This window comes from Columba livia, chromosome 5 (genome assembly GCF_036013475.1).
Source record: "Columba livia isolate bColLiv1 breed racing homer chromosome 5, bColLiv1.pat.W.v2, whole genome shotgun sequence".
Taxonomy (NCBI): domain Eukaryota; kingdom Metazoa; phylum Chordata; class Aves; order Columbiformes; family Columbidae; genus Columba; species Columba livia.
Genome location: NC_088606.1, coordinates 38,467,021 through 38,493,503, shown reverse-complemented (window position 1 = coordinate 38,493,503; position 26,483 = coordinate 38,467,021). Strand labels below are relative to the sequence as shown.

The following is a 26,483-nucleotide window of genomic DNA, read 5'->3' as shown; positions in this document are numbered from 1 at the left end:
TGGAAAAAACAGATCGAATGGTTGTCCAAAAGTAGCTTGGGGCAAAGTGAGTTCAATACAAATAAATGACAGCAACTGAATATACAAAGTCACACTGTTCTGACTTAGTTAAACCAATGTCCTCCCCGTACATGAAGGCTCTTAGGTAAGGTTAAGCCCATCTTCCAGCATTTTATCTTGTTATTTAACAGAAATATTTCTGCTTCAGGGATGATCTCACTTTTTTCTAGACTGTAAGAAAGAAGACACTATATATTCTTATGTATTTTCTTCAGTAGATTCATGATCTGGCAATCTACAGAACAGACACTAAACGAAACGTGCACGAATATGGGCTGAAGAAAACACTAAACAGAATTCAACTGGTTGCCTACAAATTTCAGCGTGAATCTAAATATACCTGCATTAAGTATTGAATTATTGGGTTATACTAGAAAAACAAGTCTGATCTAATAATGCCACTTTCCTGAATTTTTCCAGTTGTTCCGAGTAAGTTTAAAAATAGAAAGCAAGGTTAATGCATCCATAACAGAGAACACGACTGAAACTGCTGAAGAAGGGTCTGTTGTGAAAAGCAAAAGCTGTGATTGCCCTGTTTACAGAGTCTGGTGCAGAAAGACCTGCAATCATCGCCGACTCCCCTTGAATCCAAGGGCCTCTTGGAGAGCAGACTACGCTCTCACCCCATCGTAAGGGTTTTCAAACTGACTCTGTACGTGCCAATCACGCAGTACTCTAATGTGGTCAGGTTCTGAGGACATGACGCCACCTGCAATATCACCACCTTCTGCGCTCTCTCTTTTGAGGGTGTCAACAAAAAGAAATGGGACAATAGGCAACTCAAATGAGCTAGAAAACACAATTATGAAAAGATGCAGTTTAACAGTTCTTAAGCCATTTTGGACACTAGAAAGCCCTTTAGAATAAAAGAAAATAAGCATCTACAAAAGGGAAAAAAGCAAAAAGTCTGCAGCCTGCTAAGGCAATGCTTAAGAGTGTTTAACAATAAAACATGAATCTGTACAGCAATAACAAACCACATAATAAAATCCAACACAAGTCTCATTTATAAATCTTCCATTTAATGTAGAAGTTACTGTGGCACATCTCTTCTGTTCTTTTTTAAAGCTTTCTGAGGTCCCCCTCTTGCACCCACCAAATACTTACTAAGCCATTTAAAATGCACTATGATGCTGACGCAGAAACTGTGATCAATATAAAACTTGCATCTGAAAGTTCTTATTGTTTCTCAGATTTGTTTGCCACAGAAGGTAAATTCTATATACATTTTATATCACAGTCAAATATAAATACCATGACTGGATGGCCAGGTGAATTCCATCCACATTTCTGACTTAGCAAATGCAGTAAGATGTAGGCTGTCTTTAAGGAGGGAGCAATTTACAGGTATATTTTTATCCATAAATATTTAAAAGCAAGTTCTCCAATTAAAATATTTTCTGTACGGATATAGTAAAGTTTTAATGTGCACACATGACAAGAACTATGGTGATACCTTGACAGGCATCTGAAAGATACCAACAGGCAGCAGACCTCTATGAAGAAAATGTTTTACAATTATAAAAAAATTTAAAAATCGATCCAAGTATTTGGTTACACCCAGTTACACTTGGAATCACTGTAGACTTGACTATCACAATACAAGGCTGAATCTGTTTTCCTTTTCCATAACACTTTAAAATGCTGCTGCTAAGCATCTAGGAAGCACTTGCAAATGAACTCTGCTTTGAAAGTTTGACGTAAAGCTATCATACCCAGCTTCTGTAAATATCAGACACCACTGTAAGCACTGAAACTTTACTGACAGCTGAAGCAGATTCAGTCCTATAGGTTGATAAAAGTTTAAAAACTTATTAGAAGGCTGATTGGGAAAAAAAAAAAACTTATCAAAATAACTTTACAGAAGTGATTCTCACTGGCTGTTGTATCATATGGGTATTTGTATGTTGTTACAGAAAATCCTTCAAATTCCTACACCTATGAATACATCCCCACTGGAACACATTTGTTTCTATATTCTTGAAGATACAGCAATTTTAAGTATCCTTAACATGTATTTGATGTCTCAGCTAATACTAGCTGGAAGGCAGAATTACCAATATCCATGATTCATGCTAACATTTTAAAAACTTATCATGTACCTTGATACACAAGGCAGTTTTCATTAGCACATATATGAGCTTAACAAAAGGAAGAGTCTTGCCATGAGCCTTAAGATCTGCTGAAGTGCTCTTCACTCAGCCACTCAGTTACTGAAAAACTGCTTTAGTGTGAGAAACTGCAGAAGGTAAGGTGTCTCTTCCCCACAAAAACTCTGGGAGGAAACAACAGGCAGTTAGCACCAGCTCCAGGAAAACTACCTGCCTTCTTTCAAGACAATTTTTCCATGAAGCCCCAATGCAAAACCCTTGGCCTCATTCACAAGACACACACATCTAAGGGCAGAGCTCTGAAAAGCACCACGGAGGGGCGGGAGGGGAACACTGACAACCCTCCACGCCTCCTGCACCCCAAGCACCACGAGCACACGCAACCCGAGCTCTACACAATACAATGCAAAAATACAAATAAGGAAGGAGGTTGATGGCTAAAGTGAAATGGGGGCAGCCCCATTGCTGAAAGGTCAGAGAGATCAGCTACCATCCTGCCTAGTCTGGGGACCACCGAGGAGATTGTTAGATGCTTCCACGTTGACCTTCAGGTTTATATTTTCTTTATTATTATTTTATTCAGCATTTTTTAAGACACTGGGAATTATTGCAGTCCTACTGCTCAATTGCATGGTTATCAAAAATACTTCCATTTAGAGATGATGGGCAGGCTCTAAATTCCACTGCTGGTTCACACACCACAGCCTGAGAACAAACACTGGTAAACCATATGAAAGCAATAGATTTATTTTTTTTTTTTTAATTATTTCTTTTTAAGCAAGCGTTGGGGCGTAATCCATCAAATTGACAAGCTGTTGGATGCCCTTGCTCCAGCTAAACTCATTGCTAACCCATCAAATAATCTGCTCATTTCCTTATGTCTCTAGTTACTTGCAAATGAGACGTGACAGCCCAGGCTCTTAGCCATTCTCCTGTTACTCCATCCTTTACAGTTTGCGGCCATTTCCCCAATCACTGGCCTATCTACTCCTTTGATGTCTTCAAGTTCATAAATCTGAACTTTACAAAATCAGTTTAGTGCATTTTTTAAAAATTAAAAGTAATACTGTATGATCAGATCAAAATGCAAGTAAGAATTATACTTGTGAAACCAAAATAGTTTTGGTACAACTACAGAGTGTTCATGTAAAGCAAGTGGAAAAAAAAGAAGCTCTGCAGTTTTTGTTGGATGCACTGAAATCAAACCTTTTGTCAAATCCTCTCCTAGTTCAAGTTCCTTCACATAAATCATTCCCTATACTTCCACATCTGAAGAACAGATAACTTGAAACACTATGAAATCCTTTTATATAAAATACAAGCAACTTGGTCACTAAGGCTTCAACTTTTTGTCACTAATGGGGTGTTTTGTTTGTGGTTTTGGGTTCTGTTGTTTATGCAGTTAGCCATCTATATTTGTCATTCATTCCCTACACCAAAAGCCTGATAAGAATTTTAAAATTTGAATTATGCAGAAAGCAATATAGGTTGCAACTGGCATTTTTATGATAGTGCTACTACGACTACTAAGTTAACACACCTGCTTTCATAAAACCATGAACCAGCTCACTTTCAAAGGATAGCTAGTACAGATAGTCCATTTTTTTTCCAGTTTTGAACCGTCTACAAACTGATTCTGATTTTTAGAGAAACAAGTCCTACGCCTTAACTATTCTCCAGGCCACTTGGATGCTGTTTGTAGCTATGGGTGCTGCACAAACTGTTCTGTTTGGTTATTTTTGTTACTTGCATTATAGCGGATGAAAATCCTTCCTATTAACAGATGAATACAAGGGCCTGTTTTTAGTACAAGACAAATAAACATTCTTCCATTCCTTTTCTATGCAAAACTTAGTATAAAGAACAGCCACTGTTCATTCAGTTACATTGTGTTCATTCACACAATTCTGTCCAAACATTAGCACATGTACAAAAACACAATTGGGTAGAAATTGATAATGCAAGGTAGGAATACAAACAGAGAACAGAACCACAGACTTTTCAATCCAAGTTTGGAAGCAGCACAATATCAATCCACTACCACCACAGTTCCCAAGACCTTCACATTCAGACCTGTCTTCCTTCTCACACCACAGCAAACTTTGACCATACTCATCTCCTGCTCCTCACAGCTCAGCATCATTTTTCTGGCTTTCAGAAAGGATAAAAATAAGGGCTAAAGAGGAAAGAAGGGAAAACCCTTCTCCAGTGCATGCTGCATGTCCTCAGTAGGGACAACCTATCATAAAGAAGTTGCTCTTTAATCAGATAAATGCTATTATTTTCAAGAGACCACAATGGGGTCCTAATGGGAAGACTCTTCCACGAGAATATAGCAGCTGGGGAAACACAAGATACCTACATCACAACACACGCATGCAAAAGGAAGTAATTATGATACTACATGCAGTCTTAACTTTTAACAGCCATAATTCCATAGAATTCAATGTTTCATCTGAAAAGACTCCTAAAATGTGCTGCAGCACATTCTTGAGAATTATTTTACAGTGGGAAAAGACACAGCTGTATTCTCCCAGACTTTCATATTTTTCTGCACTGCGAAACAATGTCAATTGTATGCGTCTATAGTCTCGAGCTGTCTAAATGCCACCCCATTGATCTATTCAGCCTGTGTTGGGGACAAAACAGATATTGACATCTACAAAGCTCCCAAGGACCGAGCTGGGGCCAACACTGAGCCCGAGGCTGTTTTAACATTACAGCTCCAGCCCAGCTGACATCCTGCCACTGCCAGGAACAGGGAGACCAAACGCTCCCATCTCCTCCATTCCTCCCGTCTCTATTTCTGGCCTACAATCATCTCCTCATATTACAAACACATTCAGCTTCCAAAGCAGTAGAAAACTAACCCAGTAATAAAACTTGAATCAGTCTCTTTTTGCTGAGATGATGCAGCAGATCATCTTATGGTGAGAACTAAGGAGAGGAACAGAAGAAAGAAGAGCAGAAACAAGACTTAAATCTTTCAGGGTCCTGCTTGCCTGTAATGCAAACCCACCAGCTGTAATTCAAATTTACAGACATTTTTTATAAACTTTACTATATCCTAAAGATTTTTAAGAATGCGTGTGTGCCTTCTAAGTCAGAGGATAAAAGGAAAAATATGACACATGCCTGTAGAAAACTCAACTAAATTGAAATTAGCCTGCAATACAACACTCAAAGGAATGTCTCCTTGTGAGGGCAAAACACATCTAAGAGTCAACTTACCCCACAAATTCCTGTTGCACAGCTATTTGTGAAGCTGTTTTTTTCCCTGAAAATGTATGTTTCTAAACTGGGAGAAAACTCTCACAATTCTTCTTAATCAAGCTGCAGCAAGCTCTATTATAGGCATGCATAGTCCTTTATCCACACACTGTACCATGTACTGCCAACACCATCTCAGCAGCTGCTGACTATTGCTGATCTCATTATGAGTTTCAAAACAAAGTTGAGACAAAACACAATGTCTCAGGAACTGAAGAAAAAACACAACAAAACAATCAACAAAAACAAACAAACAAAAACCCACACCAAAAAAAAACCAACCCAGTCTTTCTAGAAGCTCTGAAGACTGGCCTTCACAGTATTCATATGTAAAGAAGCAAATACACAGTTCTTCGGCAATCATGGTAAACCCCTACTGCCACAATTCCATCTTAATAAAGGGTCTAAGTGCAAATTAAGATCTCCCTGGGTGTTTATCTTCATATACCCAGATATTTGCACAGATCTGGTTAGCCGTACTCCTGTGATGATCTAACTCCTTCCGAGACTGCTGGCAAGTTAAGCAGGCAGCTCAAGTCCCTCCCTTTTCCTCCTGCTCAAAATTTCTAAACCAGAAAAATAAATCAATCCCATAACTCTGCTCCAAAATGGCTCTTGCAATACGGAATGGAGCTTTTGGCTTTCATTCCAGTACTTATTCCCAAAACACAGCTGTAAAGTATAAAAATCAATTAATAATGTTTTGATATAAGACAGCTCACCCAGACACTACACAGGACAGATTTACTATTCTCATCATTAAACAAAACATTCAGAAATCTCCAGAGACTTGTTTTTCACAAATGTTGACAGAGACAAGTACTGCTTTTATTATCACTCTCTAAGCTCATAATAGAAGTGTACCATTCATTTCAAATGACCAAAACCAAACAAAAAAATTCCCTGAGCACTGATCATTATCATTATTCTCAATTATGAATCATGAAAACTATATTATGTACTAAAACCATCCAGTTTTTAAACTGTACAGACTTCTCTGCACACCCACATCCCCTTTTAATACATTCAATTGATTCACATAATTATTTTTATGTTCATAGAGAAGACTTCCACTTACAGAAAGATGGTTCCTCTTGGAAATATCACAGGCATTTGAAGAAGGGCACAGGAAATCTCTCTTCAAAGACACAGCAGCTGGTAAAATAGAGACAAAACCAAACAAAATATAGAGATAAAATATTCTTGTTCAGATTTAAGTAATTCATGATGTAGATAGCCAAAGAGTCAGAGAATAATATCCCTTAAAAAAGAACCTTCTGCTGAGAGCATCTGCCACAAAAATCTCAGCAGTATCAAAAAGCAGTACTTTCACAGAAGAAACATACAAGCCATCCAGCACTTTTTAAAACCAAACAAGTAATTATCTGCATTTTCCCTATCTTCAGGAACATCCTTTTGCTACTCATTCCTGCTCACTGCTTATAAATCAACTCCTCCCACCTTTCCTAGCCCTGTTCCCTCCCTTCTTCTTTCCCTTTTTTCTTTTAAACAGTCTCTGGCTCTTACAGTCTCTCCTTCTTCCCCTCCGAGTGCCCGGCCCTCGGTCTCCCAGCCCAGCATCATCATCTTCCGTTCCTCAGCCCCCTGGTATGTGAATCACAATCGTCTCCTCCCTCGGCTCTGCGCTGGATGCCAGCACAGGCAGCACCACCAGTACCGAACAGATCGTCCCTGCGCTCTCAGTTCGGAGACCTACAGCTCAGAGAGGCCGATATTTCAGAGGAAGGTGATGCAAGGAGAAGACCACTTGGGCACAGCAGCCACACAGCAGGGAAAGCTCAGGAGCCCCGCCAGTCCCCGCAATGTGCTACAAACCACGAGTGAAGCAAATGAGGCAAGCCTAGCTGCCAGGACAGTAAACCTGATCTGAGTGTGTGAAATGTGTCCAAGTTAAATGTCTCTGACAAAAAGCGCGTAAAAGGCAACAGCTCTTTCACAGAACAACAGCCCCTCTCTAAGTTCCAAGTGATGGAACTGCTAGAGCTGCTCATCTAAATAACTGCAGATTAAGCTAAACAAAAAGTTTTCTTTTTTTCCCCTGCACTGCAGGTCCCAGGGCGCTGACCAATGAGTCAAGATGGCACTAACATTTTCAGAAGGGCATTTAAGGCAAACCATCACCATTGCAGCCTTGCCACAAACCTCAGCAGATTAAGGACTGACTGACGAGCAACTCTGCCTTCTGTTCAGCAGGGCAGGAGAGGGCAACAGCTGGAGGCAGCCAGATGAAGAGGTGCTACCATCAGTCATCAGGCAAAGTCATTCCGAAAAGGATCATTTTTGATTAGTAAAAAAATCTTGAGCGAACCCTGACATAACGGTTTCCAGAGCTAGACTGTACAGCTTCATACTATATGAGAGACTTATCTAAATGCAACAGAACCTGTGCTGCAACACAACCCACCATGAAATATTTGATTAGCTGAACTAAGCAAGGCACTTAAGAGATGTCCCCTGTACTTAACAGGGCAATACAAGCACATGTGCTGTGCACAGTTCAGACTTCACACACCCACGCTCTCTCTCAATTCCTGATGAAAGACTCTGGAACAACCATAAAACCAGCATACTATAGAAGCCAGGACCACCCCTTCCAAATGGGGCACCAGCTTCAGTAAAGCATTCAGTAAAATAACATGTAGGCCAAACTCAAGGATGTTCTATTTAACTTTTTTTTTTTTTTCCATTTGCAACTTCTATTGGGTAAGCTGCCTGCTTTATTCTCTGATGGGTTTACCAGCTGAGGTTTTTGGTTTAGCTTTTTAAATCTTCTCGGGACTTTCAAGAAAACAGAATTATTATAACTACAATTTGAGTAGCAGGAATTATTATTTCAACAGTTGTGCACAAGTAAGATTAATTCCACTAGCGCTGAAGAAAGAAAATAAATAGAAAAAGTGACCTTCACTCAAAACTGTAATATTTTCCTAAGGTCAGTAACATAACCCTGTTCGTTTAGGACTTACAATTTTATTTTTAGCAAATACCCATACATTTTCTTTCCGGTTAAAAAAGGCAAACTAATGTAAAACTCTGCTGCACAACTACATTTTCAGTCCTTGAGCCATTTGGAATTATTTTCCACTTGTTCTGCACTTAAAATGCCTTCCCAGACACAGATTAAACAGAAGCCCATGCATCAAGTAGAAGTTATCAGAAAACCTACATGGAAGAGAAAATACTAACCCAGACTGAATTTGCATCTGTTTGTCTCCTCTTTAATGCCTTGATTTTACCACTACAGCATATTTCACAGAATTAAATAAAGCAAGAGATACGGTATCTTCTTGGAATAGGGTGGTTTTTTTTTAGTGTGCTATTTGAGTAGTGTAATTGGCAAGACCAGCAAAGGATGTTCAGTACTGGTTCAGTAATTCACAGAAGAGATTTGTCAAACAGCAACCATTTAGGAAAAGAATCAGTAGAGATTTCTAGATAGTTTCCAGTCACCATGGCTTCAGCTTTCAGAACATGTAGTTGTGTTATGGATAATTGAGCAGACTTTTAAAACCATGGTCCTTTACTATATGGTTCCAGTCATCACATGTGGGAGACCAATCAGCCAAGCAGTCCCAAGATCTGTATCACAGTTTAACCAGCAATACTGCATGTTCCTGAAGTTACAGCAAGTCTGCTCAAATGACAGATACAGTACAACAAAAATAGTCACATAGGCCACTCATTTTTCTGGCTTTTTTTTATCTTTGCAAGCCAAGAACCTCCTCCTTCGCACTCTGTTATACCGCTCTGACTCAGGCAAGAAGACCTTTAAGTCAATCCCAGTCTTGCCCAGATCGGAACTGCAGAAAAACATCATACATGCAAGTAGGTGGTTAGCCATACCAACACAGAATTACTTATTCCCTTCAAGTCTTCCTGAGTGAAATACCAGCCCAACAAGGCTATGCAAGATAGTTTCAGGGCTGGTAGGCTACAAATCACACTCACAACAAAAAATGAGGAATGTTATATTTTAATTTTGAAAAATACCAACACCGCTCTCAAATCCATTAAGAATGAGCTACTTAATGGTGGTTTTTCAATAGCAGGCTGGGTGGGACAGCCCACACTGAGTCTGGATCTCACCCAGGCCATCAAGGCCTATGGACACGACTAAACTTGTGGTGTCATATGGTATCACCAATGAATTTTAGAATCTGGTCTAGATGATGAGGGACCCCAACACCCTAGAGCTCCACAAGGAAGCAGCAAGAAAGTTAGGAAAGGTAACATTGAAAATACATTCTCCTTTTTTAAAAAAAAAAAAAAAAAAAAAAAGTTTTGAATTACAAAAATTAACACACTGTTTAATCCAGTCACTTACAATAATGTGGACTTGAGTATAAAAATAACTAGTCTAATTTCTAAACTATTAACTGATCTACTTTGAGAACTACTAAAACACAGGAGATCCCAGAGCAATATGAAACAAGGTACACGTCCTTTAACATTACTGAAATGGGAAACTACTTAAGAAGTGGTAAGACAAACTAGAATTCTGATGCTTAGGAAGACTTGGATATATTGCTGGGGAAAAAGAAGTGGGGTTAAAATCTTTTAAAGTTAGAGGAGAAAGATAAATTACAATCAGGATGCCACATCGAACCACTATAATATTCTCCCTTGGGTAAATACCTTAGCAAAGCAGCAGGTGTAGTTTATGTAAATGACGCTTCTGACACTGTTCAGCATGACCTGGAGGCCACAGCTCCAAAATAATCAGCGCAGATAAGCATAACTACTGGAAAATTTGCTTTCAGAGAACTAAAGCTGTGGCTCAGTATAAAAAACTGAAAGCATTTCAGGTCAGTCCAGCTAGAACCTGTGTTTTCATTATTAATTTGGGTGACCAGAGTCCACCTTGAAGAATCTGCAAATGCCACAAAACTGGGGGGGGGGGCAGGAGTTACAAGGAGTATGGAAGAGGCAATCCCCATTCCAGGTGAGCTTGGGAAGTCAGGGATTCTAAAGCCAACCAGAGAAAAGCCCGTGCAGGTAGGTGAAAGCAAAACTAAATGCTGTAAGTCTGAAAGAGAAAATTAAATATCCTCTCCACAGAATTAGCCATCTAAAGAGTAATAAAGCAGAAAAGAACCCATCATAAACCTGATGTTGCTCTGAAAAGCCAAATATTCTGGAAGCTGTGAAAGTGTTTAAAGTTTACTCAACACCATTGTCCTAGCTTTGAAATATCACACATAGCTAGCTTTGAAATATCACATATTCTTAGGACTAGATCCTAAAGTCTGGTTTTAAGGTTATTAAAAATACACAGTTCCTGAAAACAAAAACTCATCATCTTAATACAGTTATGTATATTTAGTTTTCTAAGAGGTGTTTACAGTAAACAAAAAAAAGTGGTCTTCATGCATAAACTCATTTTTTAACTTATTTTAAGCAACAATGCACACGAACAGATTTATCTTCCCCTTCAACTCCCCTCCTCAAATAGAAAAATCCCTTCCAACTTTAGTCTGCTCTTTTCTTGGTCTTCTTGTAAAACTAACACGAAATACTTTAAATAGAATTAATCAGTGCAGTTCCCAAAAAAGCTACACACTCTACACTAATGCTTGATATCCACACTAATTCTACTGCTTTTTACATTCAGCAATTCACCTCTAAGCTGTCCCAATTTTAAAACAAGTTTCAATGTGAGGATTTCTTTCATTCAGAAAGTAGTTACATTTCAACTCCAGTTGATGTCATATGTTGCGTTTACACCTTTAACATCAAACAATTTAGACTTTAGTTGTGTTTGCACACATTTATTTTAGCTCTGATTTTATTTTTCAGCTTTCCTGTGAAACAGCAATAATATTCTAACTCGTACTTCACCAAAACCTGACATGTATTTACACCAGTAGACTCACTCAGAGCATCTATCAGAGCTGAAGTGTCAGCAGCACACGCCAATGTATGACACCATCTTTCAGCCTTTTAAAGAACTCAGACTGTCAGCAACTCATTTAGATTTCACAGCACCACCACCCCAGTTTTTTCTTCAACACTCCTTTATGCCAGAAATTTTATAATGGTAAGTTATTCACATACACAGGTTAGTTTCTACAAACCTGTAGATGAAAACAAAGTGGCAAACACATACAAGGGCCATAAAACTAGAAACAGATAGCATCCTCCTTTTCCATTTAAAATATGTATGCATATTTACTAGTTCAGAGACCTAAAAGCCAGAATAACATTTTAAAAAGGCAGTTTGAAAACCCAAGACTCCTTATATTGTGTGAAAATATTTGCTGAAGGACATAACAATACTTTGATTACATATCCAGAACTACTCTAAATCATCTGTGAAACCAGCCCATGAAGTCTGGGTCCAACAGACACATGATAAGGAATGTAAAACTCCTCTACTTACAGGACAAGTACCTGCAGCACTGTGAGAGGAAAGGAGGCAACTGCTGGCATATGTACAGAAAAGGGCTATTTCTCTGATACTATGGACAGAATTCAGTGTTTTCAGACACACCAGCAGAACTCAAAACACCCCAATTAAGCATCTGGTGTATACAATGGATTTTGTAAAATTTTTGAAAACAAACCTTCTTAGCACCTCTCTTGCTTTACATCTGCATTAACAGAGAAAACATCAGAAATCTGACAAACAAGTTGGAGAAAAACATAAAACAATATGGTAAAAGAAAACAAGTTACACATCTGCCTGAACAGCGATGCACCATTACACTATGGAAAATTGGAAATAATGGCGAAGTTTATCATTGCTGCACAGAATGGTGATCTCTCTTCCTAACACAGCATTTTCCATCAGAAAGCAATTCTCAAAGTATTTGTCTCCTACATTTTGTTATTGTTTGGGAACTTGTGACACTGAACGAATGGTGGAGACCTTTTAAATATCACAACACCAATCATATTTACCAATAGTCTCCACACTCTCAAACTCCCAAGTATGAGAAAGAAATTTGTGAAGCCTCAATGCCTCTAAAAGGAAAAAAAAAAAACCCGACACTTTCTATGGAGAGACTAATGCTTAAAAGAGACAGTAATATTATTAATCTGTGGCAAATCAGGAGTGTAATTTAAAGCTCACGGCACCTGATACAACATTTCCATTTTTAGACAACAGTTCTTCTACTTATCAGGTAAACCCTTAAGAATCCACCATCTTAATCACAAAACATAAGAAAAAAAAAAGTCACATTAGAGAATAAACAGCTGTCTAAACATCTACTGAAGTCCAGGAATGAAATCCTACATCATCGTGAGGGATTTCAGTCTCAAAACGATCAGCCAAAGGCCTCACACTATCATAAATAAAACTCTGTAGGACGTGGGGTTTGCTTTTTGTTTTGGGGATGGGGGTAGGAATAGTTGAGCTTCTTTTTCAAAGTATTTTGTCAGAATAAAGATGATTTTACATTAGACCACATTCTGACAATTTTATTCTGACAAATAAAAATCTATTACTGGATTTAGAAGCCTGTACCTGTCCAAATACAAGAAAGCACCATCTGTTTTATATGAAAACCACAAAATATTGGCCCCTGTGTTACATTTTATACCGATCATGCTGTAAACAATGCTGAGGTTTCTCCCATTCTTGCTGGCAACAAATCTGTCATTACCTGTATACTCTTATCAATATAATTCATGCACTAAAACACACACTGCAAATACCCTCAGCCTAATAAAGGCACTTAAGAAAATGCTTACTAAATCTAGATAATATGAAATACTTTCCCCGACGAACAAAGGAATTTACAGCACTGTCTTACGCTTAAGGTCATCTTTGATTAATGTGAACTCACAAAATGAGTGTCACTGTTAAAGACAAGTAAAATTGTTGCTTTTGTTTAAAAAGCACCAGATCTGCTTAATGTGCAGAGATGAAAGCATAAAAATATATTTCTAAATATTCTCTGTTTCACTACTACCTGACAAATCTATAGCCTCTGCATCTTCAATACAATTTGTAATTTCTTGGTATGTGTTTTTCTTCAAATTGACATTCAATCTATCTCATGTCTCCAAAATTTGAAGGAATTTTATTTACCTATTGTTAAACAATATCCTATATAACAAGAGCATCGTCAAGATCATGCACATTTGTCACTAATAAAAATACTAATTACACAGCTATCCTAGAACAATGCTAGATGACAAGCAGAGCCAATTTATTTGGTAATCATGGGGTAAAGATATTATAAAACCAAGGTAATAAAAATTAGTCTATCAAGACTAGCAGAACTCAGTGTCTTACTGATTTGTGCCCTACACTCCACAGCATCTTCCATCTCCACAATTTAATACTTTTAGCTCCATTTCCTGAGAACTGCTCACACTATACCCCATCAGGGCACTTCTGAATTTCTCTCCTGTCACGCCACCACTCTGCACAAACCATTTGGAAGGTAATATAATTGAAACTTGTATCTATCTATCAAACTGACAGAAATCAGCAGGTTCAAAAGCTGTTAGGAAAGTCTAGATGACTTTAAAGCAGGTTTAAAAAACAGCACATACACACACCAAGTAAGAGTATTTCTGTCCAGCATAGAAATTAGGGGTTTTGTTTGTCTTAAACTTCCTCTATCAAAAATATCTCAACCCAATCAGAGAACAAGTTATTTATTTTTCTTTCAATTTGAATTGTCCATATTTACAAAGTAAAAGAACACATACTGGACATTGATCCTGAATATATACTAGATTACAGGTAAGTTTTTATGTGTACAATCAACTGCTTTGCAGGAAGAAACAGTTTACAGAATTACTTTCAATACATTCTTAATGGCTGTAAGAGTTGAAGCGGAGATGCACAGAAGTCAGTAGCATGGCAAGCAGGATACTTCACGATAAAGAGCCACATGGAAAAATCCAGCAATGTGAGGTTATTGTTTCACTAAACATACAAATGAAGAGCTACTGTAAAACTATGAGACAGCGTGGATCATTTATCACTCTGCAAAGCAAACACTGAAAGGGCAAGCTGTGCCCAGCAGTAACTGAGCTGCACCAGCAAAGGAGGAACAAGAGCAGTGCGGGTTTCCACTGGCAGTGGCCCTTCTGCGCTGAAGTGCTGTAACCAGCACTGGAAAGACACAACCAAAAAGCACAACACCTGCCATGCTGCTTTCTAAACAGCACCTTGTTGATGCAGGGTGGGGGAAGGCGGGGGGGAGAGAAATAACCACAGGAATAGGAGCTCCAGGCTCAAAATCTACAATAAATACATTAAAATAAACAAGCTTAAACTTACCTAACAGTACATTACCTCCAGTGTTTTCATTATTATTTTAAAATGCTAGGAGATCCCCCTACTTCTGAGCAGCAAAGAAAAACAGAAGCAGGAAAAATGGAAATAAGAGCTTATCAGCTGCTCAAACCAGGAACAAGACTTCTCCAAACACCACCTTATTGTGTAATACGAAGTACAGTATTTTAGGAACACGTGATAGAAGGTAACATCTCTGTATTTTAATATACTTTCTATTCGTGCACTATAAAGCTGAAAAGAAATCAAATGTACTTATGTATGCTCCTCTGCCACAAACTGCAAAAACATTTTGACATAGCTGTTTCGGATTCTTTATAATAGTTACTACCAAAATGGTTTCAATATATTTCTGTAATTCACTGTCAGAAGTATTTACTGTCCAAACACTGTTTTTAAAACATGAAATTGCAGGTCTAGTGCACTTGTGGTAAAATAAACTAATACCATAAGCCACAAAGCTAAACTGTAAAAATGCAAGCAAATACAGATTAAATAAGAAAAATATGAAAACTATGCGACAGACAGATCAGTTAAATACAGACTAAAGACAGATCAGCTGAAATAAAAAGCATGAAAGATTTAAAAATTATTATTGGCCATGATTAGGACGATCCTGAGCTGCACTGACAACCCAAAGGCCAAGCAAGAGGTTCTATTTCAATGCCTCACTGGACAATTTAGAACTGGAGCATAATCACTGCATAGCTATTAACACAGAAGGAAATCATTTTACAGGTAAATTGTATTTGCAGTTGAGATGACAAGAGAGGCAGCAGTCCCTCTAAGGCTCATAGCTGGAACACCAAGCCCAAACCCTCAAGGCTTGGTTCTGTTTGGAAAAAGGAAGAGAAAGGTGTCAGTTCTCTATGGCTTACCAAAGGATAAGGAAGAAAATGTTTCATTTTTGCCATAATGGAATTATGGTGAAAAAAAAGTGTCTGACAGGAAACAGCAGAACCAGTAACTGTAGTTCTTTGGCTATAAGAGATAAAGCAGCTTTTGTAGGACCTCAAAATTTTGTCTAATGGTGATGTTTGTTGACACATTCTGTACCAGAATTTCAAAGCACGTATTAGTACAGTCTTGCAATTTCCTACATGCACAGTAAAGCCCTAGGGGTCTGAAGAGGTTTCTTACATTGATTTGCTTCAGAACTTGCTCATCTAATGGAAAGGCTAAATCTCCATTTTAATTTAATAGGTAAAATTAGAAAAGAGCTTAAATCCCGATTATATAAAAACATTAGAAGGTCAGCCACAATCCTCTCTACTCTGCAGATGAACAATTCCAGAAATGACCTCAGTGCACCAAGGCCATTTTGTTCATTCTTGGGGCTCCTATGGGCTGCAGGTATGTAACCAGAGAAATGCAAAGCCATATTATTTGATGAACATGGAGTAACAGTAAAAAAAGGTAATAAAAATGCAGTAGGCATGCCTTTGGGCCTATCAGTAGAGGTATTATTTAACTGTGACAAGCATGAATACAGGGGCCAAAACCCTGGAAAATTTTACATGCTGAAATGATTCACAGATCTGTTCACTGTTAAATGACTCTACCAAGCAGATAATCACATATGATAACCAGATCCATTACCAATACTACCTGGCACTTCTAAATTTCTTGCAGAACTCATTACACTGAAGGCTACAAAGCTATCTGTATCCATTAATTAATAACACACCACCACAACCAATAACCACCCCACCAACAGCATTAGGAATCTTTCCTGAAAAGAACACTGGTCCTTTGTCACACCAATGAATGAAATTTCTGCATTGAGTAGTAAATGCAGTGCTGCTCTTCCCAAGTTACAAAAAGCTACAGCAGAATGAAAGGGCAAGAGCCTAAAGCAGCAAACCTGTATTATGTTCCTCTATTTGCATCTGTTGCTGTGCTCTGTCAGAGGCAGCGCTTCTGACCTAGAAGGAATTTGGACTTGACCAAATACTATAAGCTAACTGAAACACTGGATTTCTGGATGAAAGACAGCAATTAATATTTTCATGTATGACAAAATGCATCCAGTTTGTCCAAATATGTAAAGTTCTCTTTTGAGTATCTTTTAAGTATCTAAAAAGGCAGTGATGAGCCTCAACGCTGCTTTCTACATCCAAGCTATTTTAATAAAAGCAAAGCTAAAAAACCCAGAGTAGCCTTAACTAATGAAGAAATGCCAACTGCTTTGCAGAATAATCCAAGAGGGAGCTCTTGGCTTGCAACTAAATTCCATAGCAGAAATATTACATAGCCATTGCCTTTACCTGCCCTTTTGTCTCAAATTTCTAGCCCTACTAAATTGACCACTGCTTCCCTTTTATAGTCAAGGACAGATGCAAGACGCAAAGATTTGCAAGGAACACACATCTCTCCTCCTTCCCTCCCTCACAGCTGAGTATGTAAATGTTTAAAGAATGCTATAAACTTATGATTCTAAATTAATCCCAGCTGGGAAGGCACTCAGCCGCCAGTCATTTTGTAGCTCATCTTCTTTCCAAACAACTTTCTCCCAACAGTCACTTCTTTTCAGAGAGGCTAAAGCAGCAGTTTCACCTTCTCAAGGAAGGAAGGGTGAGCTAGTTTGCAACTTCAACCTTTCTCTTCAATCAGCCTCTACAAAGAGCTCTAGAAGGGAAGAAAAGATGGGTAAAAAGGGGAAGTTATACTGGAGAAAATAAATGCCTGAAAGCAGTAGAGAAATTAAAGGAAAAAGAACAGAGTTAAGAAAATAAAAGAAGAGCACAAAGGAGAAATAATAAAATTGTGGTTTGAATCATAGACTCGTTTGGATTGGAAGGTCTTCTAGTCCAAACCCCCTGACATGGGCAGAGACACCTTCCACTAGAACAAGTGGCTCAAAGCCCCATCCAACCTGGCCCTGAACACTTCCAGAGATGGGGCATCCACAGCTTCTCCGGGCAGCCTGTTCCAGTGCCTCACAACCCCCATGGTGAAGAATTTCTCATATCTAATCTAAATCTACCCTCTTTCAGTTTAAAGCCATTGCCCCTTGTCCTATCACCACATGACCTTGTAAAAAGTCCCTCTCCAGCTTTGTTGTAGGCTCCATTTAGGTTCTGAAAGGTCACAATATGGTCTTCCAGAGCCTTCTCCACAGTGAACAACCCCAACTCTCTCAGCCTGTCCTCACAGCAGAGCTGTTCCAGCCCTCTGCTCATCTTTGTGGCCTCCTCTGGACTCATTCCAACAGGTCTGTGCCCTTCTTATGTTGGGGGCCCCAGAAGTGAACACAGGACTCCAGAAGGGGTGTCATGAGAGTGGAGTAAAGGGGCAGAATCACCTTCCTCCACCTGCTGGTCATGCTCCTTTTGATGCAGCCCAGGATACATTTAGCTCTTTGGGCTGCAAGTGCACATTGCTGGCTCATGTTGAGTTTCTCATCAACCAACAGCCCCAGTTCTTCCCAGGACTGCCTTCAGTACATTCTCTGTCCAGCCTGTATTTGTGCTTGGGATTGCCTGACCCATGTGCAGGACCTTGCACTTGGCCTTGTTGAACTTCATGAGGTTTGCACAGGCCCACCCCTCAAGCCTGTCAAGGTCCCTCTGGATGGCATCCTTTCCCTCCAGCGTGTCTGCTGCAGCACACAGCTTGGTGTCATCGGCAAACTTGCTGAGGGTGCACTCAGTGCCACTGTCCATGTCACCAACAAAGATGTTAAACAGCACCAATCCCTGAGGAACACCACTTGTTCAAGCAATGATTATTCAGTGCTTCCTCATATTCTGAAGAGTTGTATCTGTACTACTACACATACACATCTCTGGGCTATGGGCTTTACAAACACATTACCAAGTGCACAGCAGCATGAGTAAGCAAGGACAGCAGTGGCTGTTCCCCTAAGGTATGACTGTCACACAAAGAAATCAAGGTTTCCAGGAGCCACACTACACCAATACCAACAAGTCTGGTTAAAAAGAAAAAGAAAAAAAAAAAAAAAGATAAAAGAAAAAAAGGGTCTTCTCCAGTATTTCTTGTGTCACAGCTACACAACCAGAAGCTTCCAAACAATTCCAAGTGTGCAGGGCCCTGTAAACAGCTTGACTCAACAACCAACTGAGAAAGCAGTTTTCCTATCTTCATTTTGTGTGGATACAGAGCAGAGGAACCAAAGGCACCAAATGCCAGACAGGCCAGCACCGCTCTAGACACTCAGCCTCACAAACAACATCCAGTGATGTGGATGAAGAAGAGGACGATCCTCACATGATCTGGGAAGGTCTCCACTCACACACAGAATACCCAACAAAAATAAACCAAAAAAAATCTACCATACTACATGCCAATTTAATTCTACCCAACCAATTTCTCAATTTTAGAAGACTTTGCAACCCCGGGCTTGCCAGTTGAGAAATCTTTCTATTGGAGATGGACATGCATGGGAGAGATTACAGTTCAAATCTATTAAGACATTCTGCTTACTTCTGGAAAAGTACCATACATAAAAGCCAAAGCTGAGTTTTCAACTACCCTTATGAGTTCGAAAATTGCACGCAACTTCTGCAAATTACAAGCTTCCTTTGGTTTTTGTTTGTTTGTTTTGTTTTGTTTTTGGTTTTTTGTTTTTTTTAATAATACTCAGTGAAATGAAATATTAGCAGTATTAAAGGTCAACATAATAAATAGCATAGCTTCGAGGTGCTGAAGAACTGTATATTAGTACCAAGCCTTCACATATAGAAATGATGGAGTGAACTAGTGACTGATGACAAATTCATCTTAACACATACATAGTGTAAGACTAAAGAGACCAACATGCTAAAAAACCTATACAAATTAAGATTAACTGGAAGCACTGTTTATTAATTGCATTACTACTGATGCTAAAAAGAAGATGAAGAGTCCCTTTTTACAACAAGTCACATGGAAAAGATGAGAGGCAGCAGGAACGGGAAATTTTTCACACTGAGAACAATCAGCCATTGGAATAATCTCCTCAGGGAAGTGGTGAATTCTTCAACACTGGACATTAATAAGACTCAGTTGGACAGGGTGCTGGGCCATTTTGTCTACACTGTGTTTTTGCCAAGAAAGGTTGGACCAGATGATCCTTGATTTCCCTTCCAACCTGCTATTCTATGATAATGCGAAAGCTATACCGCATCATCCACATTATGTTGTGTATATATACATATGCTATATTATATACATAAAAAGACATGACTAATGCCTCATGCTGATGGGATCTGTAAAGCTATTATCACACTGTCTAGTAGAAACTGATCTTAATCTTTCATCACATGGAGCGGAGTGAAGTTGCGGTCTTGCATTATGCATAAGCAGTAAGTACAATTAGACTGAAAAGTAAGCTGGTCTCTGATCTCAGGTGGAAAGTGTGAACTCTGATCTTCATAGGAGACAGCTCTGCACATTACTCCAGTTTACTAGTTAGCTGCCTGGAACCTGTGTATGCAATAGAAAACTTACAACACATAGTTGTGGCTAATCTGATGCAATCAACTAATGTTTAAAAAAGCAAGAATATCAAATAAGAGCGCAAAGCAGTTATGTTACTTTGTTTGGCAAAGAGAAACTGCAATTAGTTCTTGATTTTACAGTTCAAGAAGAATGCTGAAAAACTGGAGAAAAAAATAAAATGCCTTTAGGAGGAACACAGAAAGAGAAAGGAAGAATTTGATCTCTCATCAAGCAAAAACATAAAAATCACCAGTGACTGGGAACTACCCCTAAGCAAATTCAGGCTAGAAGTGAGGCTTCCTTCATTTTCATATACATGGAAACATTTAAGAATTGCTCATTTCCAAATTCCCATGAATGTTTTAATTGAAACTGGATGGTTTCCAAATAAATGCTGTATTTCACCTTGGTCTACCTATTCTGAAGCACAAATTTAGGAAATCTAATAGTCAATGTTGTAATAGTAGCAGTTGCACATTTCTCAAAACATTCTACAAAGGAACCAAGCATCTTCCCTCAACAGCTGAAAAACAAAGCAGAGAAATAACACTAATAGTCAAGGGCAATACAGGAATGAAGTTCACATTTCCCAGTTGCAATTTTGCTACTCTGTGGTCCCTTCTGTTGTTTTGTTCCTCTTCTCCAAGCTAAAAAGACCCAGCTCCCTCAGCCTTGCCTCATAAGGGAGATGCTCCACTCCCTTCAGCATCTTTGTTGCCCTGCGCTGGACTCTCTCCAGCAGTTCCCTGTTCTTCTGGAACTGAGGGGCCCAGAACTGGACACAATATTCCAGATGTGGTCTCACCAGGGCACAGTAGAGGGGGAGGAGAACCTCTCTTGGCCTACTAACCACTCCCCTTCTAATACACCCCAGGATGCCATTGGCCTTCCTGGTCACAAGGGCACAGTACTGGCTCCTGGTCATCCTACTGTCCACCAGGACCACCCAGGTCCCTTTTCCCTACACTGCTCTCCAACAGGTCATTCCCCAAATTATACTGAAGCCTGGGGCTGTTCCTATGCAGATACAAGACTCTACACTTTCCCTTGTTATATTTCATTAAATTTTCCCCACCCAACTCTCCAGCTTGTCCAGGTCTCGCTGGATGGCAGCACAGCCTTCTGGCGTGTCAGCCACTCCTCCCAGCTTGGTGTCATCAGCAAACTTGCTGACAGTGCACTGTAGTCCCTCATTCAAGTGGCTGATGAATATATTGAATAGTACCAGTCCCAGTACCAACCCTTGAGGTACTCCACTAGATACAGGCCTCCAACTAGACTCTGCCCCATTGACCACAACTGGTTTGTTTCCTTTTAAATTCAGTCCAGGAATTAACTTCTTTTTACTGCTTCACAGATTCCAGTTCTGTTCAGTGTCACAGGTTTAATTGTCAATTCTTATTAGTAACTTGCAACAATGAAAAATATTCTAACTGTAGAAATCTGTTGCTATTAAATTTAAGAGGCACAGCACACTGTACTTTAGCAATACACAAGCTGAGACATGCAGGTACTCAAAATACCAGGGCTGCTCATTCTTCACTAGCCATTCCCATAAAACGTTAAAATAACAGGATCAACTACAGAAAACATCTTGTTTGTTAATCACTGTACATTTGTAATCATACATAGTACAAAGTACATATTTGCTAGTTCTAAATTATACTACATTCCAGATTTTAAAGGTAAAACTAGGAGAAATTAATACACAGAATAATAATAAATACACGTATTTAATCTACCAACAGCTCTCCACTTTTATGCAAGCTACAGACCCAGTAATGTCAGATTTACAAAGCCCACTCAGGTTCCAGAGGCTAGGATTGCAGTGATTAAGCACCCAGATTCCCTGACAGCCTCAAACAGCCTATGCTAAAATCCACGCTGTTAAATACTTGCAATCTTTTTTAATCCAGGCTAGCTAGATTAAAGCTATCTTGGGTGTGTCCTAGCCATTTTGAAATCAGGAAGTTTGCACACATAGCGTACGTACCCTCAGTGTTGGCCTGTGCAGTCAATAGAAGCTCGTAACAGAAAAGAGCATGGACTGTTACATTCCATAGCACTAAGTCTTCAGTCATTCTCGACTGAAAAAACAGCAATCAGAGCATAAAACCCTGGCCAGTTTATGGGTAACCCAAAAGTTAATGAGATCCAGGCTCTTCTCATTCACTCATATACACTTAGTTTCTGAATATGTAATTCTTTCAGCCTCACACACAATTAAATGGAAGCAAGACTTTCCTCATGAACACCCATTTCCTATTACAATGAACATATTTAGCTATTAAGAACATTATCCAGTTCTGTTGAAAGGTCCAATTGCAATTCTCCATTTCTAGCATATACCAATCTCTGAACCATAACATGCCAACTTCTGGTAATTCACAGCACTGCTTTTAAACAAAGAAGGCAAAAATATACTAAGCACTTTTTATTTCTATTCTATTTAAAGATAACTGCAGTTATCATTGCACTATCAGAGCACAAGAACATTACAAAAGGCAATTGCTAACTTGGAAACATCCACGCATTAATGAGAGTACCTAATACCGCTGTTCCCTTTCTCTCTCAGGCACATGTGTGCGTATGCACATGCATGCATGCAAAATATATACATACACTCCTCTAACAACACCTAAGGAGGCCAAGGCTGTAAGCACTAATTGCAGAGGTTTTTCCTAACTTTCTTCTGACTCCTCAGGGAAACAGCTTGAAGTAAAGACCTACACAATCCTAATAGCAGAAACCCTTTGTACAAGCACCAACTAAATATTGGGGAAATTTCTGAGAAAAATTACAACCTGCAAAATGTAAGAAAGTGATACAACTCTGTACGTCTCCCGGCCATTCAGAGGAACCATACCCATACAGCTGCCATCTCCCATTACAGGGAACACAGCACCACGTACCATGTCCCTGTGAAAGAGCAAGAATCACAGAGGCAAAACCTTTCCCACTGCAGCCCTACACCACACTACCAGGCCTTATAACCAATGATAAATGAAGCCAAAGGCGTTCAACCTGTCAACAGGAATAGTACTGACAAAACCAGTAGCTTTAAATGCTGTCCTACAATATATAACTTATAGTCAACATCAGCCACGTAGGCACAGAGACCATCCCTTTCTCTTCCCTCCCCCCAGCCCTCCTCTTAAGTGCAGGTCAAGGAGAAATAAGTACTCCCAGGTTAAATTGTATGCAGAATTTTACAAGTTTTATTATTTCAATATTAACAGAAGAATGTGGGAAATGTAACAAAAATAAGTTTATGCTGCTCAATGTCTTGCACCTCAATAACTTTACAAATCCAATTAGATTCTGTATTTAAAATATAAGCAAAAATCAGCTTTACTGGGCATGTTACTAATTCTAAAAAAGCTACCTGTTAACATGGACATACTCTACCAGAACATTTAACTCCCGACTGTAAAACTTGCTCATGAATTTCAGTAAACAAGACTGAGTCTACAGGACCATGAGTTTATGAGCTCATAAACAACCAGAACTGTTACTAGTGTAACTAATTAAAATTTAAATACAACTTCGTATCAGTAGATTTGTTACAAGCTACAATTCAATTATTTAAAAAATTTCACTAGGAAGAATTTCCATTAGTTAACAAAAATTGCATGTGTATAATAAAAAGGAACTTAGCACCTTCAGTAAGTATTTTAGTGACATAACATGGTGACAGCATTGTTGACAGAGTTAGTTTGGTTACTTGGACATACTTTATGGAAAGTATTCAACAAAAACAAAAACTGTGCAATCCAAACATAGCGGCAAGAACAGGGGGGAATGTTCGCTTACTTTCCACTAGTAAGTCAATAGCTAAAAGACTTGAATTTATCACTCAAGACGGCCCTTTTTCACTGTCCCTGCCCCACTAGACAGTATTTAGGATCAAAATGCGTCTCTTGGAACCACAAGCTTCAAAATCAAATCAAAATCTTTCGTATTTCATTATAAGAGATGGACGCAACATTTTTTTCCTCTGCCTTTAACTTTGAAAACTATATATCAAAGAAAACCACAACAATTGCATGTAAAAATCAACACTAAAGATGGTACAAAGTGCAAAAGTAAGATGATTCAAGAGAAAGCTAAAATAATTAAAATATCCTTTTCCAGGGGCTGCTGTAGATCTGCAAATATGTTTGTTTCCAATATACATGTCCTCTGAAGAAACGGTTTTGTTGCTACAATAAATCAAACCTCAGAGGCTAAGTAGTCCTCTGCTGACACAATACAGCTTTGCTGACAGCATTTCGGAAGAACAGATTTAAATTGCCACTTTTGATACAACAACATTGTCCAAAACAACTGCAACAACAACTGCAGGGCAGATTCTAACAAACAAGAAACTTATTTGTTTCTTTAGACATCCCACAGACAGAGGAAATGATGTTATAAGGGAGGGTTTTTTCTTTAGAAGCAATGTTTATTAAATTGCTTGTCACTTCCAGACTGGGCTTCCTTCACATATTTTATATCTATAGCTTTCAATATTCATTAATAAACAGATCATTAACATCTGTTTAGCAGATGGGGCTGTGTTTTTACTGTCTGGTTGCAAGTCAGCTTAAACTGATCTGAGTTCAGCTCTCAACGCTGTTCTACGTGCAGTCCCTGGCAAGTAGCTGGTCACCTCCCTTCAGACAGCACTACAGTTTGCACAACACATTGAGTTAAGTCGCAAGACCAATTCATCTGAAAACTAACCCAGCCCTGTCTGCCTCTGCAAAACCAATACCACAGCTCCCCATCCCTTCTCCCCCCACGCCCCAAAAACCACACACTGCAATTTTCCAGCCTTCCTGATATGCCCTCTTGAACCAGGTCCTTACCCACCCGCAACGGACTTGCATTGACACCAGCCGGAGGACAAGGCTGCACAGGCAGAACTGCAGCACCTCACGCTTGCAGCCTCCTTTTTATCTTTTCATAAACTCCCTAAAAGTATATTGTATCTCTCTGTGAAAGGAGAGATCATGTATCAAACAAAAGCCAGTCCTTTTCAAGAATCAGGCACATCCAGAATAATCATCCCTTCTTCCCTACAACACTAGTTTCATTTCACAAGTAGATTAAAAGAAACCACCTACAGGAACGACTGTGTTTTAGAAAAACGTAACAAAACCAGGCATCCTGTCACAACCTGAACAGAGTCCAACCTGTTTTTAGGAACACTTCTACAAATACCTAGTAGAAAGCATGAGGGAGTAGCCACCTAGTCCCCTTGCATCTCCCTCTTGAAAAAAACCTCTCAGATACAGAGGATGCATTTGGCAACAGACTGGGATACAGTCTGGCACTCGGCAGCAGCAAGCCTGCCCTGCAAACCATCCTGGTGGAGACTACCCCTTCTGCTCTGTGTGAAACACTACGTGCTACCAGCAGTCACAAAGACAATTCTGCTTTCACAGCATCCAAAGGGTGACTGCCAGATGATACAGAAAGGGGAGCCCATACTCTTACCTATCCACATTCCTGAGAAGGCAGGCACACGCAGCTTTAGCAAAAACTCCTGGTGGCTGTCACAACCAGCTTCAGATGAATCACAGCATGGTGAAACCTAGAAGCAGAAAGACCATGGGTATGAATGGGAAATGAATGGGTAAAATCTTTTTGAAAAGGTAAAGGGTATTGTCAAAATTCTGCTTTTAAGAGGCCAGAAAGCAACACTGAAGAGTTACAAAACTCTAACCCTATTAAGTTTTTACAGTTAACTTACTCATCTGAGAGAGCCTGCATGAGAAGTTTCTCACTATAACAATCTCAACCTTTCTTTTATCTCCCTTTTTCTGAATCAAGTTATTTTCTTTCAGAACACATTCTGCCAGGCGTTTGGAGATGAAGAAAACCATTTGGTTACACCTGAAAGAAAGGGGACATTTAGCAGCGCTGTGGCCCACTTTCTTCCTCACTATTCAACATAAAGTCCATCACACATATCAAACACCAGGAAGAGCAGGAGTGAATTTAAGTCACCAACTGCAGCCCTCTCAGAAGTCTCAAAGCAGAAAGAGAAACAAGATTCAAAGCTAGTTCTTTCTATTTACCAGGTACTGTAATAAAAACTGTATTGTTTATATTAGAGCACAGTGCAGGGGAAAGGGACCTGGGGGGTCCTGGTGGACAGCAGGATGACCAGGAGCCAGCACCGTGCCCTTGTGGCCAGGAAGGCCAATGGCATCCTGGGGTGTATTAGAAGGGGGGTGGTTAGTATGTCGAGAGAGGTCCTCCTCCCCCTCTACTCTGCCCTGGTGAGACCACATCTGGAATATTGTTTCCCATTCTGGTCCCCTCAGTTCAAGAAG

At 39.3% G+C, this 26,483-nt stretch overlaps 1 protein-coding gene across 9 annotated transcripts in view; it reads right to left on the bottom strand.

The window, feature by feature from the left end:
- Window positions 1-26,483, bottom strand: part of SIPA1L1 (signal induced proliferation associated 1 like 1) — a 221,415-nt gene that overhangs the window by 123,241 nt on the left and 71,691 nt on the right. For 5 of the 9 annotated variants that reach the window (XM_065064464.1, XM_065064462.1, XM_065064471.1 and 2 more), the window contains 2 exons: window positions 25,642-25,738; window positions 6,520-6,596 (listed from right to left, as the gene is read on the bottom strand). The gene's annotated coding sequence lies outside the window, so the exon portion shown is untranslated. Of the gene's footprint in view, window positions 1-6,519; window positions 6,597-6,968; window positions 6,990-25,641; window positions 25,739-26,483 lie in introns of those variants that run through there. The other 4 variants (XM_065064466.1, XM_065064465.1, XM_065064468.1 and 1 more) reach the window with 2 other exon arrangements.